A 17824-nucleotide genomic window follows, 5' to 3' on the forward strand; every position below is an offset into this window, starting at 1 on the left:
AGAGGAGAGGTGGACAGTATATACTGTATGAGGCGGGTGGAGAGGAGAGGGTGGACAGTATATACTGTATGAGGCAGAGGGAGAGGAGAGGTGGACAGTATACCACTGGATGAGGCAGTGGAGAGGTGAGGTGGACAGTATATACTGTATGAGGCAGTGGAGAAGAGAGGTGGACAGTATACACTGTATGAGGCACTGGAGAGGTGAGGTGGACAGTATATACTGTATGAGGCAGTGGAGAGGTGAGGTGGACAGTATATACTGTATGAGGCAGAGGAGAGGTGAGGTGGACAGTATACACTGTATGAGGCAGTGGAGAGGAGAGGTGGACAGTATACACTGTATGAGGGAGAGGAGTGGAGAGGTGGACGGTATATACTGTATGAGGCAGTGGAGAAGAGAGGTGGACAGTATATACTGTATGAGGCAGTGGAGAGGAGAGGTGGACGGTATATACTGTATGAGGCAGAGGAGAGGTGGACAGTATATACTGTATGAGGCAGTGGAGAGGAGAGGTGGACAGTATATACTGTATGAGGCAGTGGAGAGGTGAGGTGGACAGTATATACTGTATGAGGCAGTGGAGAAGAGAGGTGGACAGTATATACTGTATGAGGCAGTGGAGAGGAGGAGGTGGACGGTATATACTGTATGAGGCAGAGGAGAGGTGGACAGTATATACTGTATGAGGCAGTGGAGAGGAGAGGTGGACAGTATATACTGTATGAGGCGGTGGAGAGGAGAGGTGGACGGTATATACTGTATGAGGGAGAGGAGTGGAGAGGTGGACAGTATACACTGTATGAGGCAGTGGAGAGGTGAGGTGGACAGTATATACTGTATGAGGCAGTGGAGAAGAGAGGTGGACAGTATACACTGTATGAGGCACTGGAGAGGTGAGGTGGACAGTATATACTGTATGAGGCAGTGGAGAGGTGAGGTGGACAGTATATACTGTATGAGGCAGAGGAGAGGTGAGGTGGACAGTATACACTGTATGAGGCAGTGGAGAGGAGAGGTGGACAGTATACACTGTATGAGGCAGTGGAGAGGAGAGGTGGACAGTATATACTGTATGAGGCAGTGGAGAGGTGGACAGTATATACTGTATGAGGCAGTGGAGAGGTGAGGTGGACAGTATATACTGTATGAGGCAGTGGAGAGGTGAGGTGGACGGTACACACTGTATGAGGCAGTGGAGAGGAGAGGTGGACAGTACATACTGTATGAGGCGGTGGAGAGGAGAGGTGGACGGTACATACTGTATGAGGCAGTGGAGAGGAGAGGTGGACGGTACATACTGTATGAGGCAGTGGAGAGGAGAGGTGGACAGTATATACTGTATGAGGCAGTGGAGAGGAGAGGTGGACAGTATATACTGTATGAGGCGGTGGAGAGGAGAGGTGGACGGTACATACTGTATGAGGCAGTGGAGAGGAGAGGTGGACAGTATATACTGTATGAGGCAGTGGAGAGGAGAGGTGGACAGTATATACTGTATGAGGCAGTGGAGAGGAGAGGTGGACAGTATATACTGTATGAGGCAGTGGAGAGGAGAGGTGGACAGTATATACTGTATGAGGCAGTGGAGAGGAGAGGTGGACAGTATATACTGTATGAGGCAGTGGAGAGGAGAGGTGGACAGTATATACTGTATGAGGCAGTGGAGAGGAGAGGTGGACAGTATATACTGTATGAGGCAGTGGAGAGGAGAGGTGGACAGTATATACTGTATGAGGCAGTGGAGAAGAGAGGTGGACAGTATATACTGTATGAGGCAGTGGAGAGGAGAGGTGGACAGTATATACTGTATGAGGCGGTGGAGAGGTGAGGTGGACAGTATACACTGTATGAGGCAGTGGAGAGGTGAGGTGGACAGTATATACTGTATGAGGCAGTGGAGAAGTGAGGTGGACAGTATACACTGTATGAGGCAGTGGAGAGGTGAGGTGGACAGTATATACTGTATGAGGCAGTGGAGAGGTGAGGTGGACAGTATATACTGTATGAGGCAGTGGAGAGGAGAGGTGGACAGTATATACTGTATGAGGCAGTGGAGAGGTGAGGTGGACAGTATACACTGTATGAGGCAGTGGAGAGGAGAGGTGGACAGTATATACTGTATGAGGCAGTGGAGAAGAGAGGTGGACAGTATACACTGTATGAGGCAGTGGAGAGGTGAGGTGGACAGTATATACTGTAAGAGGCGGTGGAGAGGAGAGGTGGACAGTATATACTGTATGAGGCAGCGGAGAGGAGAGGTGGACGGTATATACTGTATGAGGCAGCGGAGAGGAGAGGTGGACAGTATATACTGTATGAGGCAGTGGAGAGGTGAGGTGGACAGTATACACTGTATGAGGCAGTGGAGAGGAGAGGTGGACAGTATATACTGTATGAGGCAGTGGAGAGGAGAGGTGGACAGTATATACTGTATGAGGCAGTGGAGAAGAGAGGTGGACAGTATACACTGTATGAGGCAGTGGAGAGGTGAGGTGGACAGTATATACTGTAAGAGGCGGTGGAGAGGAGAGGTGGACGGTATATACTGTATGAGGCAGTGGAGAGGTGAGGTGGACAGTATATACTGTATGAGGCAGTGGAGAGGAGAGGTGGACAGTATATACTGTATGAGGCAGTGGAGAGGAGAGGTGGACAGTATATACTGTATGAGGCAGAGGAGAGGTGAGGTGGACAGTATATACTGTATGAGGCAGTGGAGAGGAGAGGTGGACAGTATACACTGTATGAGGCAGTGGAGAGGAGAGGTGGACGGTACATACTGTATGAGGCAGTGGAGAGGAGAGGTGGACGGTATATACTGTATGAGGCAGGGGAGAGGAGAGGTGGACAGTATATACTGTATGAGGCAGTGGAGAAGAGAGGTGGACAGTATGTACTGTATGAGGCAGTGGAGATGAGAGGTGGACAGTATACACTGTATGAGGCAGTGGAGATGAGAGGTGGACAGTATATACTGTATGAGGCAGTGGAGAGGAGAGGTGGACAGTATATACTGTATGAGGCAGTGGAGAGGAGAGGTGGACAGTATATACTGTATGAGGCAGTGGAGAGGAGAGGTGGACAGTATATACTGTATGAGGCAGAGGAGAGGTGAGGTGGACAGTATATACTGTATGAGGCAGCAGAGAGGAGAGGTGGACGGTATATACTGTATGAGGCAGTGGAGAGGAGAGGTGGACGGTATATACTGTATGAGGCAGTGGAGAGGTGAGGTGGACGGTATATACTGTATGAGGCAGTGGAGAGGTGAGGTGGACAGTATATACTGTATGAGGCAGTGGAGAGGAGAGGTGGACAGTATATACTGTATGAGGCAGTGGAGAGGTGAGGTGGACAGTATACACTGTATGAGGCAGTGGAGAGGAGAGGTGGACAGTATATACTGTATGAGGCAGTGGAGAGGTGGACAGTATATACTGTATGAGGCAGTGGAGAGGTGAGGTGGACAGTATACACTGTATGAGGCAGTGGAGAGGAGAGGTGGACAGTATATACTGTATGAGGCAGTGGAGAGGTGGACAGTATATACTGTATGAGGCAGTGGAGAGGTGAGGTGGACAGTATACACTGTATGAGGCAGTGGAGAGGAGAGGTGGACAGTATATACTGTATGAGGCAGTGGAGAGGTGGACAGTATATACTGTATGAGGCAGTGGAGAGGTGAGGTGGACAGTATATACTGTATGAGGCGGCGGAGAGGAGAGGTGGACAGTATATACTGTATGAGGCAGTGGAGAGGTGAGGTGGACAGTATACACTGTATGAGGCGGTGGAGAGGTGAGGTGGACGGTATACACTGTATGAGGCAGTGGAGAGGAGAGGTGGACAGTATATACTGTATGAGGCAGTGGAGAGGAGAGGTGGACAGTATATACTGTATGAGGCAGTGGAGAGGTGAGGTGGACGGTATATACTGTATGAGGCAGTGTAGAGGTGAGGTGGACAGTATATACTGTATGAGGCAGTGGAGAGGTGAGGTGGACAGTATATACTGTATGAGGCAGTGGAGAGGAGAGGTGGACAGTATATACTGTATGAGGCAGTGGAGAGGTGAGGTGGACAGTATATACTGTATGAGGCAGTGGAGAGGAGAGGTGGACAGTATATACTGTATGAGGCAGGGGAGAGGAGAGGTGGACAGTATATACTGTATGAGGCAGTGGAGAGGAGAGGTGGACGGTTATACACTGTATGAGGCAGTGGAGAGGTGAGGTGGACAGTATATACTGTATGAGGCAGTGGAGAGGTGGACAGTATATACTGTATGAGGCAGGGGAGAGGAGAGGTGGACAGTATATACTGTATGAGGCAGTGGAGAGGAGAGGTGGACAGTATATACTGTATGAGGCAGTGGAGAGGTGGACAGTATATACTGTATGAGGCAGTGGAGAGGAGAGGTTGGACAGTATACACTGTATGAGGCAGTGGAGAGGTGGACAGTATATACTGTATGAGGCAGTGGAGAGGAGAGGTGGACGGTATATACTGTATGAGGCAGTGGAGAGGAGAGGTGGACGGTATATACTGTATGAGGCAGTGGAGAGGTGAGGTGGACAGTATATACTGTATGAGGCAGTGGAGAGGAGAGGTGGACAGTATATACTGTATGAGGCAGTGGAGAGGTGGACGGTATATACTGTATGAGGCAGTGGAGAGGAGAGGTGGACAGTATATCTGTATGAGGCATGAGGCAGTGGAGAGGGTGGACAGTATATACTGTATGAGGCAGTGGAGAGGAGAGGTGGACAGTATATACTGTATGAGGCAGTGGAGAGGAGAGGTGGACAGTATACACTGTATGAGGCAGTGGAGAAGAGAGGTGGACGGTATATACTGTATGAGGCAGTGGAGAGGTGAGGTGGACAGTATATACTGTATGAGGCAGTGGAGAGGAGAGGTGGACGGTATATACTGTATGAGGCAGTGGAGAGGTGAGGTGGACAGTATATACTGTATGAGGCAGTGGAGAGGAGAGGTGGACAGTATATACTGTATGAGGCAGTGGAGAGGTGGACAGTATATACTGTATGAGGCAGGGGAGAGGTGAGGTGGACAGTATATACTGTATGAGGCAGTGGAGAGGTGAGGTGGACAGTATATACTGTATGAGGCGGTGGAGAGGAGGACAGTATATACTGTATGAGACAGTGGAGAGGAGAGGTGGACAGTATATACTGTATGAGGCAGTGGAGAGGAGAGGTGGACGGTATATACTGTATGAGGCAGTGGAGAGGTGGACAGTATATACTGTATGAGACAGTGGAGAGGAGAGGTGGACAGTATATACTGTATGAGGCAGTGGAGAGGTGAGGTGGACAGTATATACTGTATGAGGCAGTAGAGAGGAGAGGTGGACAGTATATACTGTATGAGGCAGTGGAGAGGAGAGGTGGACAGTATATACTGTATGAGGCAGTGGAGAGGAGAGGTGGACAGTATACACTGTATGAGGCAGTGGAGAGGTGAGGTGGACAGTATATACTGTATGAGGCAGTGGAGAGGTGAGGTGGACAGTATATACTGTATGAGGCAGTGGAGAGGAGAGGTGGACAGTATATACTGTATGAGGCAGTGGAGAGGTTCGGTGGACAGTATATACTGTATGAGGCAGTGGAGAAGAGAGGTGGACAGTATATACTGTATGAGGCAGTGGAGAGGTGAGGTGGACAGTATATACTGTATGAGGCAGTGGAGAGGAGAGGTGGACAGTATACACTGTATGAGGCAGTGGAGAGGTGAGGTGGACAGTATACACTGTATGAGGCAGTGGAGAGGTGAGGTGGACAGTATATACTGTATGAGGCAGAGGAGAGGAGAGGTGGACAGTATATACTGTATGAGGCAGTGGAGAGGTGAGGTGGACAGTATATACTGTATGAGACAGTGGAGATGAGAGGTGGACAGTATATACTGTATGAGGCGGGTGGAGAGGAGAGGTGGACAGTATACACTGTATGAGGCAGTGGAGAGGAGAGGTGGACGGTATATACTGTATGAGGCGGTGGAGAGGAGAGGTGGACGGTATATACTGTATGAGGCAGAGGAGAGGTGGACAGTATATACTGTATGAGGCGGTGGAGAGGAGAGGTGGACGGTATATACTGTATGAGGCAGTGGAGAGGAGAGGTGGACAGTATATACTGTATGAGGCAGTGGAGAGGAGAGGTGGACAGTATATACTGTATGAGGCAGTGGAGAGGAGAGGTGGACAGTATATACTGTATGAGGCAGTGGAGAGGAGAGGTGGACAGTATATACTGTATGAGGCAGTGGAGAGGAGAGGTGGACAGTATATACTGTATGAGGCGGTGGAGAGGAGAGGTGGACGGTACATACTGTATGAGGCAGTGGAGAGGAGAGGTGGACAGTATATACTGTATGAGGCAGTGGAGAGGAGAGGTGGACAGTATATACTGTATGAGGCAGTGGAGAGGTGAGGTGGACAGTATATACTGTATGAGGCAGTAGAGAGGAGAGGTGGACAGTATATACTGTATGAGGCAGTGGAGAGGAGAGGTGGACAGTATATACTGTATGAGGCAGTGGAGAGGAGAGGTGGACAGTATACACTGTATGAGGCAGTGGAGAGGTGAGGTGGACAGTATATACTGTATGAGGCAGTGGAGAGGTGAGGTGGACAGTATATACTGTATGAGGCAGTGGAGAGGAGAGGTGGACAGTATATACTGTATGAGGCAGTGGAGAGGTTCGGTGGACAGTATATACTGTATGAGGCAGTGGATAAGAGAGGTGGACAGTATATACTGTATGAGGCAGTGGAGAGGTGAGGTGGACAGTATATACTGTATGAGGCAGTGGAGAGGAGAGGTGGACAGTATACACTGTATGAGGCAGTGGAGAGGTGAGGTGGACAGTATACACTGTATGAGGCAGCGGAGAGGTGAGGTGGACAGTATATACTGTATGAGGCAGCGGAGAGGAGAGGTGGACAGTATATACTGTATGAGGCAGTGGAGAGGTGAGGTGGACAGTATATACTGTATGAGACAGTGGAGATGAGAGGTGGACAGTATATACTGTATGAGGCGGTGGAGAGGAGAGGTGGACAGTATACACTGTATGAGGCAGTGGAGAGGAGAGGTGGACGGTATATACTGTATGAGGCGGTGGAGAGGAGAGGTGGACGGTATATACTGTATGAGGCAGAGGAGAGGTGGACAGTATATACTGTATGAGGCGGTGGAGAGGAGAGGTGGACGGTATATACTGTATGAGGCAGTGGAGAGGAGAGGTGGACAGTATATACTGTATGAGGCAGTGGAGAGGAGAGGTGGACAGTATATACTGTATGAGGCAGTGGAGAGGAGAGGTGGACAGTATATACTGTATGAGGCAGTGGAGAGGAGAGGTGGACAGTATATACTGTATGAGGCAGTGGAGAGGAGAGGTGGACAGTATATACTGTATGAGGCGGTGGAGAGGAGAGGTGGACGGTACATACTGTATGAGGCAGTGGAGAGGAGAGGTGGACAGTATATACTGTATGAGGCAGTGGAGAGGAGAGGTGGACAGTATATACTGTATGAGGCAGTGGAGAGGAGAGGTGGACAGTATATACTGTATGAGGCAGTGGAGAGGAGAGGTGGACGGTATATACTGTATGAGGCAGTGGAGAGGTGAGGTGGACAGTATATACTGTATGAGGCAGTGGAGAGGAGAGGTGGACAGTATATACTGTATGAGGCAGTGGAGAGGAGAGGTGGACAGTATATACTGTATGAGGCAGTGGAGAGGAGAGGTGGACGGTATATACTGTATGAGGCAGTGGAGAGGTGAGGTGGACAGTATATACTGTATGAGGCAGTAGAGAGGAGAGGTGGACAGTATATACTGTATGAGGCAGTGGAGAGGTGAGGTGGACAGTATATACTGTATGAGGCAGTAGAGAGGAGAGGTGGACGGTATATACTGTATGAGGCAGTGGAGAGGAGAGGTGGACAGTATATACTGTATGAGGCAGTGGAGAGGAGAGGTGGACAGTATATACTGTATGAGGCAGTGGAGAAGAGAGGTGGACAGTATATACTGTATGAGGCGGTGGAGAGGAGAGGTGGACAGTATATACTGTATGAGGCAGTGGAGAGGAGAGGTGGACAGTATATACTGTATGAGGCAGTGGAGAGGAGAGGTGGACAGTATATACTGTATGAGGCAGTGGAGAGGTGAGGTGGACAGTATATACTGTATGAGGCAGTGGAGAGGTGAGGTGGACAGTATATACTGTATGAGGCAGTGGAGAGGAGAGGTGGACAGTATATACTGTATGAGGCAGTGGAGAAGAGAGGTGGACAGTATATACTGTATGAGGCGGTGGAGAGGAGAGGTGGACAGTATATACTGTATGAGGCAGTGGAGAGGAGAGGTGGACAGTATATACTGTATGAGGCAGTGGAGAGGTGAGGTGGACAGTATATACTGTATGAGGCAGTGGAGAGGTGAGGTGGACAGTATATACTGTATGAGGCAGTGGAGAGGAGAGGTGGACGGTATATACTGTATGAGGCAGTGGAGAAGAGAGGTGGACAGTATATACTGTATGAGGCAGTGGAGAGGAGAGGGGGACAGTATATACTGTATGAGGCAGTGGAGAGGAGAGGTGGACGGTATATACTGTATGAGGCAGAGGAGAGGTGGACAGTATATACTGTATGAGGCAGTGGAGAGGAGAGGTGGACAGTATACACTGTATGAGGCAGTGGAGAGGTGAGGTGGACAGTATATACTGTATGAGGCAGGGGAGAGGAGAGGTGGACGGTATATACTGTATGAGGCAGTGGAGAAGAGAGGTGGACAGTATACACTGTATGAGGCAGTGGAGAGGTGAGGTGGACAGTATATACTGTATGAGGCAGAGGAGAGGTGGACAGTATATACTGTATGAGGCAGTGGAGAGGAGAGGTGGACGGTATATACTGTATGAGGCGGTGGAGAGGAGAGGTGGACGGTATATACTGTATGAGGCAGAGGAGAGGTGGACAGTATATACTGTATGAGGCAGTGGAGAGGAGAGGTGGACAGTATATACTGTATGAGGCAGTGGAGAAGAGAGGTGGACAGTATATACTGTATGAGGCGGTGGAGAGGAGAGGTGGACAGTATATACTGTATGAGGCAGTGGAGAGGAGAGGTGGACAGTATATACTGTATGAGGCAGTGGAGAGGTGAGGTGGACAGTATATACTGTATGAGGCAGTGGAGAGGTGAGGTGGACAGTATATACTGTATGAGGCAGTGGAGAGGAGAGGGGGACAGTACATACTGTATGAGGCAGGGTCAGTCTGAGATGGCAGCTCTCCCCCCGCACCGCAGAGTACAGATGTTAGTTATCACCATGCAGGCAGAAACGCTCTGTCTCTTCAGGTCCCGCAGCTGTTTGTAACCCTCTCGTCCCCGCTCTTCTTCCCTTCCCTGCTACTCTGCTAATAGCGGACCGGAGGCCAGCACTGGTTTAGAAAAGGGGAAGTAGGGCGATTGGAAGCCCTTTCTCTCACTATATTCTCGGGGTGGGCTTTAGCGCTGCTGTGGCCTGGAAAACGGCTAGGGCAGCGCTAAATCCAGTGCATCAGAGCCGGCGATGTCACCGAACACACTGCTGGGCCGAAGCGTCTGCCTGGCAGCCCCATGGAGAGCCCAGGAACGTCACGAGATTTCCTGAAAATGCCTTTGGCCTGTCAGGGGGGCTGCCTGGGTGAAAATATAGCTGTATCTGGGTTCAGCTCTGGACCCAGACAACACTTTACTGTTACAGGGAGGAGTCTACCAGGCATATGCCCAGTAATGCAGTGTCACGCTCTGCCCTGTGAGTGATCCGAGAAGATCTGTCAGACTTGCTGCACGTGAATCTGACAGATTGCATTGTTGTGGCTTTGGGCAGGATCCCACCTCCTCACAGGTTCTGCTCATTAGTTAGTGATGCTATTGATACCTGCCTCTCACTATAGCCCTTGCGGTTTATAGTTTCTCCTGGTGATCTCTGCTGCTGTTTGGTGGATCTCCTTCTCCCAGTTCGTCTTCAGTTAAGTCCTCCTTCCTTCCCTTCTGTTGTTTGTACTGGCTAGGTCTTAGGTAGACGCGGGTTCCTTCATCTTGTGTAAGGAACCGGTTGTCTTTTCGCCTGCTTCCTAGCTGAGGGTTTGTATCAGTTGCAGTAGGGCTTAGGTTCGAGTGCATGAACACTTCTACCATCGAGATTTGTTCATGTTGGTAGCAGTCAGGGAAAGGCTCAGGGATTGTCAGGAGGTGACCTTTCCCTGTTCCCTAGCTGTGGGGCCTAGCCTGCTGTTTTGTGTAATTTTGTTGTGTTTGGTTTGCTTCCCTTCCCTCACCTTCCGTGACATTATAAACCGCCATACCATTATTATTTTTTTTCTTGCTCCGTGCAAAATGGAAGCTGTTGATACTCTGGTTGATCGCATGCAGGAATTTTCTTGGAAGGTAGCAGATCTCCGTAATTCGGTTGCACGGTGTCAGAAATCTTTGGCGTCTGGTGCCGCTGGTGGGAACCAGGTCAGCCTTGAACCTAAGGTCTCTCTCCCAGATAGGTTGTCCGGGGGAAGTGATAACTTTGTTCGGTTCAGGAGTCTTGTTAATTATATTTTCGTCTGCGTCCGATTTTATCTGGAGGCGAAAATCAAAGAGTGGGAATTATAATTTTTCTAAAAGGTGATGCTCAGTCCTGGCTTTGTCTCTGCTGATCGGTTCGCAGTCCCTCCGATCGGTGGACGGGTTTTTCAGAGCCCTGGGGCTGATTTATGATGACCCAGACAGAGTCTCTCTGGCCGAATCTAAGCTGCGTAGCTTGTGCCAGGGAGAACGTTCTGCTGAGTCATATTGTGCTGAGTTTAGAAGATGGGCGACTGTCTCGGAGTAGAACGACCCTGCACTCTGTGGTCAGTTCTGTCAGGGGCTGTCTGAGAGACTAAAAGACGCTCTTGCGTTTCATGAAAATCCCGATTCTTCTGAGGCGGCCATGGCTCTAGCTGTAATGATTGATAGATGTCTGAGGGAGAAGAAGTGCAAGGTTCCCCTCAGGCAGGAGGCACTGTCATTTGGGGAATCCGTCCCTCCTGTCCCTCGGGGTACAGTGACACTGGAACCAGGGACTGGAGATGAGCCTATGCAGTTAGGTCAGGTTTCTTCTTGCCTTGATAATAGGAACTCTAGAGTGCAGAGAAGACTGTGTTATTTCTGTGGTAAAGAAGGACAGTTCGTTAATGCGTGTCCTTTTATTAAGCCTCAAAGTAGTAACAAAAAACAAAAGGGGGTTCTTTCAAAAAGAAAACAAGTTCCCTTACTCTTCATAGCGTGAATGAAGAGTCAGAACAGGTATATTTGTGTTCTACCTGCAGTACCCGATTCCTCCTGCCTGCCATGGTGGCAATAGACTCTGAAAGTATTGAATTAAAAGTATTTATTGACAGTGGCGCAGGGGTTAATCTTGTCGATTATCAATTTGTTCTGAGTCATGGTTTTAGAACTAGCGCATTAAGCAAAGAGATATCAGTGTTTGCTATAGATTCCGCCCTCCTCTCGCAAAAAAGTCTAACTCATATTGTGCAGGATATTCATTTGAGGGTGGGCGATTCTCATGTTGAATCCGTTTCTTGTTTTGTACTGAAGGGTCTGCTGCTCCGCTGGTTCTGGGTTTACCATGGTTGATCAAGCATAACCCCACCATTGACTGGCAAACTATACAAATCAGTAATTGGAGTGATTTTTGTATGGACAACTGTCTCTGCGCATCTATTTCTGGGGTGTTACCTCCGTTTCTTTCTGATTTTTCGGACGTATTCTCGGAGGGTGGAGCTCAGGAGTTGCCCCCTCACCGAGAGTATGATTGTCCGATCAATCTTTTTCCTTGAGCAAAATTGCCAAAATCTCGGTTATATAATCTTTCCCAACCCAAAAGAGTAGCTATTGCCGAGAGTTTGACAAAAGGACATATTAGACCATCTAAGTCTCCTATGGCCGCTTGTTTCTTTTTTGTAAATCTTTGACCGTGCCTAGATTTCCGGGAACTGAATCTCATTACAGTCCGTGATCCTTATCCCCTTCCCTTGATTCCAGATCTATTTGATCAGATTGTCGGTGCCAAGGTGTTTTCTAAGTTGGATTTAAGAGGAGTTTATAATCTGATCAGAATCAGGGAAGGGGATGAATGGAAGACATCCTTCAATACCCCTGAGGGCCACTTCGAGAACCTGGTTATGCCCTTAAGTTTACTTAATGCCCCTGCAGTCTTCCAGAACTTTATCAACGACATTTTTCATCATTTGGTGGGGAGGTTCGTTGTTATTTACCTCGATGACATACTAATTTACTCACCCGATATGGAGACTCATCAGGATAATTTAAGACAAGTGTTATTGATCCTTCGGGAGAATAAATTGTATGTTAAGTTGGAGAAATGTGTGTTTGCCGTTCAGGAACTGCAGTTTCTGGGTTACTTACTTTCTGTCTCAGGCTTTCGCATGGATCCCGAAAAGGTCCGTGCGGTACTGGAGTGGGACCGGCCGGAAAATCAGAAAGCTCTAATGCGGTTTTTAGGATTTACTAATTACTATTCCATAATTGTCAAACCTTTGACAGATATGACTAGGAAGGGCACTGACTTCTCTGTCTGGTCGGAGAAGGCATTACAGGACATTTCTGCTATTAAGAAATGTTTTGCTTCCGCTCCCATTCTAATGCAACCTGATGTCTCTCAACCCTTCATTGTGGAGGTTGACGCGTCAGAAGTAGGAGTCGGAGCAGTTTTGTCACAGGGTCCCTCTCCTAGCAAATGGCGTCCGTGTGCTTTTTTCTCTAAGAAACTCTCGGCCGCCGAAATAAATTATGATGTTGGGAATAGAGAGTTGTTGGCCATCAAATTGGCCTTTGAAGCGTGGCGTCATTGGCTAGAAGGAGCAATCGATCCGATTAGGGTAATTACTGACCATAAGAATCTGGCTTACCTGCAATCAGCAAAGCGTCTGAACCCTAGGCAGGCCAGGTGGTCATAGTTCTTTACCAGGTTTAATTTTGTGGTCACTTATCGTCCTGGGATCAAAAATGTCAAAGCGGAAGCTCTGTCACGTAGCTTTCCTGCAGGGGAGATTCGGAGGATCCCGCTCCGAGTTTGGCTGATGGGGTGGTGGTTTCCTCTCTTTATCACGAGCTGGAGACGGAAGTCTTTGGGGCTCAAGGTGAGGCACCTGATTCTTGTTCTCCAGGGAAGTTCTTTGTTCCTTCAGTACTGCGACACAAGGTGTTCAAGGAACATCATGATACTGTCCTTGCGGGACACCCTGGGAATAGATCCACGGTGGATCTTATTTCCCGGAGATTCTGGTGGCCAAGTTTGCGTACATGTGTTGAGGGCTATGTAGCAGCTTGTGAGACCTGTGCACGCGCGAAAGTGGCTCACACTCGGCTATCAGAATCACTTCTTCCATTGTCCATTCCATCTCGTCCTTGGACGCATTTGTGGCATGATTTTGGTGGTTTGTGGACCACTTCAGTAAGATGGCTTACTTTGTACCATTATCAGGTTTGCCCAATGCTAAAACTGTCGCTCAAGTGTTTGTTGATAACATTTTGAAATTACACGGCATCCCCTCTGATGTGGTGTCTGATAGGGGGACACAATTTGTCTCCAGGTTTTGGAAGGCGTTTGGAATCGTCTGGGTATTCAGTTGTCTTTCTCTTCGGCTTTTCATCCTCAGTCGAATGGACAAACTGAGCAGACTAACCAGAACCTGGAGACCCATTTGAGGTGCTGTCGCTGAGAATCAGGAAGAGTGGTCCTCGTTCTTGTCTTTAGCTGAGTTTGCCTTGAATAACAGTAGACAGGAGTCCACTGATAAGTCATCATTTTTTTGGCGCATATGGTTTTCACCCTCAGTTTGGTACTTTTTGGGGACTGAATCTTCTGGTATACCTGAGGAGGAGAGATTCTATCTGGCGGAAGATTCAGGTTAATTTGAAAAAGATGGGCGAAATATATAAACGGATGGCTGACAAGAGACATGTGACTGGTCCTGACCTGTGTGTGAGTGATTTGGTGTGGTTGTCCACTAAGAACATTAGGTTGAAGGTACCCTCTTGGAAGTTGGGCCCAAGATTTATTGGTCCTTACAAAATCTCGGCCATTATTAATCCAGTGGCGTTTCGTCTGGAACTTCCGCAGGCCTGGAAGATCCATAATGTGTTTCACAGGTCCTTGTTGAAGAAGAATGTTGAACCTACTGAACCATCTCCTTTGCCTCCTCCTCCTTGGTAAATGGTAATCTGGAGTTTCAGATTTCCAAAATACTCAACTTGCGTGTTCTTTGGGGTTCCCTTCAGTACCTTGTGCATTGGAGGGGATACGGTCCTGAGGAAAGAATGTGGGTTCCGACTACCGATGTCAATGATAAAGATAAAGTTGGTCCTGGGTGCTGTCACGCCCTGCCCTGTGAGTGATCCGAGAAGATCTGTCAGACTTGCTGCACGTGAATCTGACAGATTGCTTTGTTGTGGCTTTGGGCCGGATCCTACCCCTCACAGGTTCTGCTCATTAGTTTGTTAGTGATGCTACTTATTCCTGCCTCTCACTATAGCCGTTGCGGTTTACAGTTTCTCTGCTGGTGTTTGGTGGATCTCCTGCTCCCAGTTTGTCTTCAGTTAAGTCCTCCTTCCTTCCCATATGTTCTTTGTACTGGCTAGGCCTTAGGTAGACGAAGGTTTCTTCATCTTGTGCAAGGAACCAGTTGTCTTTTCGCCTGCTTCCTAGCTGAGGGTTTGTATCAGTTGCAGCAGGGCTTAGGTTCGAGTGCATGAACACTTCTACCATCGAGATTTGTTCATGTTGGTAGCAGTCAGGGAAATGCTCAGGGATTGTCAGGAGGTGACCTTTCCCTGTTTTCTAGCTGTGGGGCCTAGCCTGCTGTTTTGTGTAATTTTGTGGTTTTTGGTTTGCTTCCCTTCCCTCACCTCCGTGACAAGCAGATGCTCAGTTCGGGTGGGCTTGCCTGCTGGGGAGATGTGCTCTGTTCATCGGGGGAACGGTTATAGGTAAGATTTTTTTTTTAAATTTAATTAAATTTATTAAATGGGTTGTCTCATGTCATTGGTGGCATAGGGTAGGTGCTAGGACATGCCATCAATGTCAGATAAGTGGAGGTCCCAGGATGGGTCCCCGAAGAGAAGGAGAGCGCACGGCGCAATCAGAGCCATCCTCAGTCACTGCTATGGGAGGTCATAACATAGCTCAGCTCTGACCTCTGTCTGATCTCTGCAGAACCATCTGTGGTTAGAGTAAGGCCTCATGCACACGACCGTTGCCTCTTTTGCGGTCCACAAATTGCGGATCTGCAAAACATGAATAACGGCCACTTGCCCATAATAGAGCAGTCCTATCCGTGTCCGTAATGGAGACAAGAACAGGACACGTTCTATATGCAATAGTGTCACACATGGGTATATACACCCGAATCAAGTCATGTGATATATAAGTGAACAATTTAACCATTTAGTGCATCGAGCTGTTACAATATACAATCTAAAATATCAGAATAGTATAGTGAATACATTATTATACATCGATAAAACAAGGGGTCTCCATGACTATAATAGTGATACAATGTAAATACAGAACATCCATCTCTATAATACAGTTGCAAGAAAAAGTATGTGAACCCTTTGGAATGATATGGATTTCTGCACAAATTGGTCATAAAATGTGATCTGATCTTCAGCTAAGTCACAACAATAGACAATCACAGTCGGCTTAACCTAATAACACACAAAGAGTTACATGTTACCATGTTTTTATTGAGCACACCATGTAAACATTCACAGTGCAGGTGGAAAAAGTATGTGAACCCTTGGATTTAATAACTGGTTGAACCTCCTTTGGCAGCAATAACTTCAACCAAACGTTTCCTGTAGTTGCAGATCAGACGTGCACAACGGTCAGGAGTAATTCTTGACCATTCCTCTTTACAGAACTGTTTCAGTTCAGCAATATTCTTAGGATGTCTGGTGGGAATCGCTTTCTTTCTTGAGGTCCTGCCACAGCATCTCAATCGGGTTGAGGTCAGGACTCTGACTGGGCCACTCCAGAAGGCAGATTTTCTTCTGTTTAAGCCATTCTGTTGTTGATTTACTTCTATGCTTTGGGTCGTTGTCCTGTTGCAACACCCATCTTCTGTTGAGCTTCAGCTGGTGGACAGATGGCCTTAAGTTCTCCTGCAAAATGTCTTGATAAACTTGGGAATTCATTTTTCCTTCGATGATAGCAATCCGTCCAGGCCCTGATGCAGCAAAGCAGCCCCAAACCATGATGCCCCCACAACCATACTTCACAGTTGGGATGAGGTTTTGATGCTGGTGTGCTGTGCCTCTTTATCTCCACACATAGTGTTCTGTGTTTCTTCCAAACAACTCAACTTTGGTTTCATCTGTCCACAGAATATTTTGCCAGTACTGCTGTGGAACATCCAGATGCTCTTGTGCAAACTGTAAACGTGCAGCAATGTTTTTTTGGACAGCAGTGGCTTCCTCTGTGGTATCCTCCCATGAAATCCATTCTTGTTTACTGTTTTACGTATCGTAGATTCGCTAACAGGGATGTTAGCATTAGGGATCGACCGATTATTGGATTTACCGATATTATCGGCCGATATTCAGGATTTTGAACGCTATCGGTATCGGCATTTATTTTGCCGATATTCCGATAGTGTATGGGAACACAGATCGCGCTGCTGACAGCGCTCTCCGTGTTCCCTCAGCAGCAGCACAGGGGAGAAGGAGCAGTGTCTCCTCCCCCTGTACTGCTGCCGCCAATGAGAGGAGAGAAGACAAGAGGAGGGGAGGAGCTATGGCCACTGCGCCACCAATGAAGCTTAATCTCTCATTAATTCATATACAGGAGGCGGGAGCTGCAGGATCACACAGCCGGCTCCCGGCCTCTATGAGCTGTAGCTGCGATCTGCGGTAGTTAACTCCTCAGGTGCCGCGGATCGCAGCTAACGCTCATGGAGGTCGGGAGCCGGCTATGTGATCCTGCAGCCAGCTCCCGCCTCCTGTATATGAATAAATTAGAGATTAAGCTTCATTGGTGGCGCAGTGCGCCCCCCCAAGCCCCCCAGTATTAGACATTGGTGGCGCAGTGCGCCCCCCCTCCCCCCCAGTATTAAGCATTGGTGGCGCAGTGCGCCCCCCCACCCCCCAGTATTAAGCAGTGGTGGCGCATAGGGCCCCCCACCCCAGTCGCAGTGCGCCCCCACCCCCCTCCACAGGATTCCCTCTCCCCTCCTCCTCCGATCGGAGCCCCAGCAGTGTAATGCTGGGGCTCCGATCGGTTACCATGGCAGCCAGGACGCTATTGAAGCCCTGGCTGCCATGATAAGCTCCATGCTGCTGTGTGCACAAAGCACAGGGCAGCAGGGACAGCGTGAGCTCCTATTCACCCTGATAGATCAGGGTGAATAGGACAAGGGTTCTAGTCCCTAAGGGGGCTAAAAGTTAGTAAAAAAAAAAAAGTTACAAAAATAAAAACACCAAAATATTAAATATAAATGAAAAAGAAAGATTTACAAAAAAAAATAAAAAATACACATTAACAATAAACATTAATTTTCAGCAGATTTGTGGGAATTTATTTCTTTTTTTCTTTTTCAAAAATGAAAATTCCCAGAATATCGGTATAAATTATCGGCTATCAGGCTGAAAGCTCACAAATTATCGGTATCGGTATCGGCCCTAAAAAATCAATATCGGTCGATCCCTAGTTAGCATATGCCAGATACTTTTGTAA

This window comes from Bufo gargarizans, chromosome 3 (genome assembly GCF_014858855.1).
Source record: "Bufo gargarizans isolate SCDJY-AF-19 chromosome 3, ASM1485885v1, whole genome shotgun sequence".
NCBI classification, from domain to species: domain Eukaryota; kingdom Metazoa; phylum Chordata; class Amphibia; order Anura; family Bufonidae; genus Bufo; species Bufo gargarizans.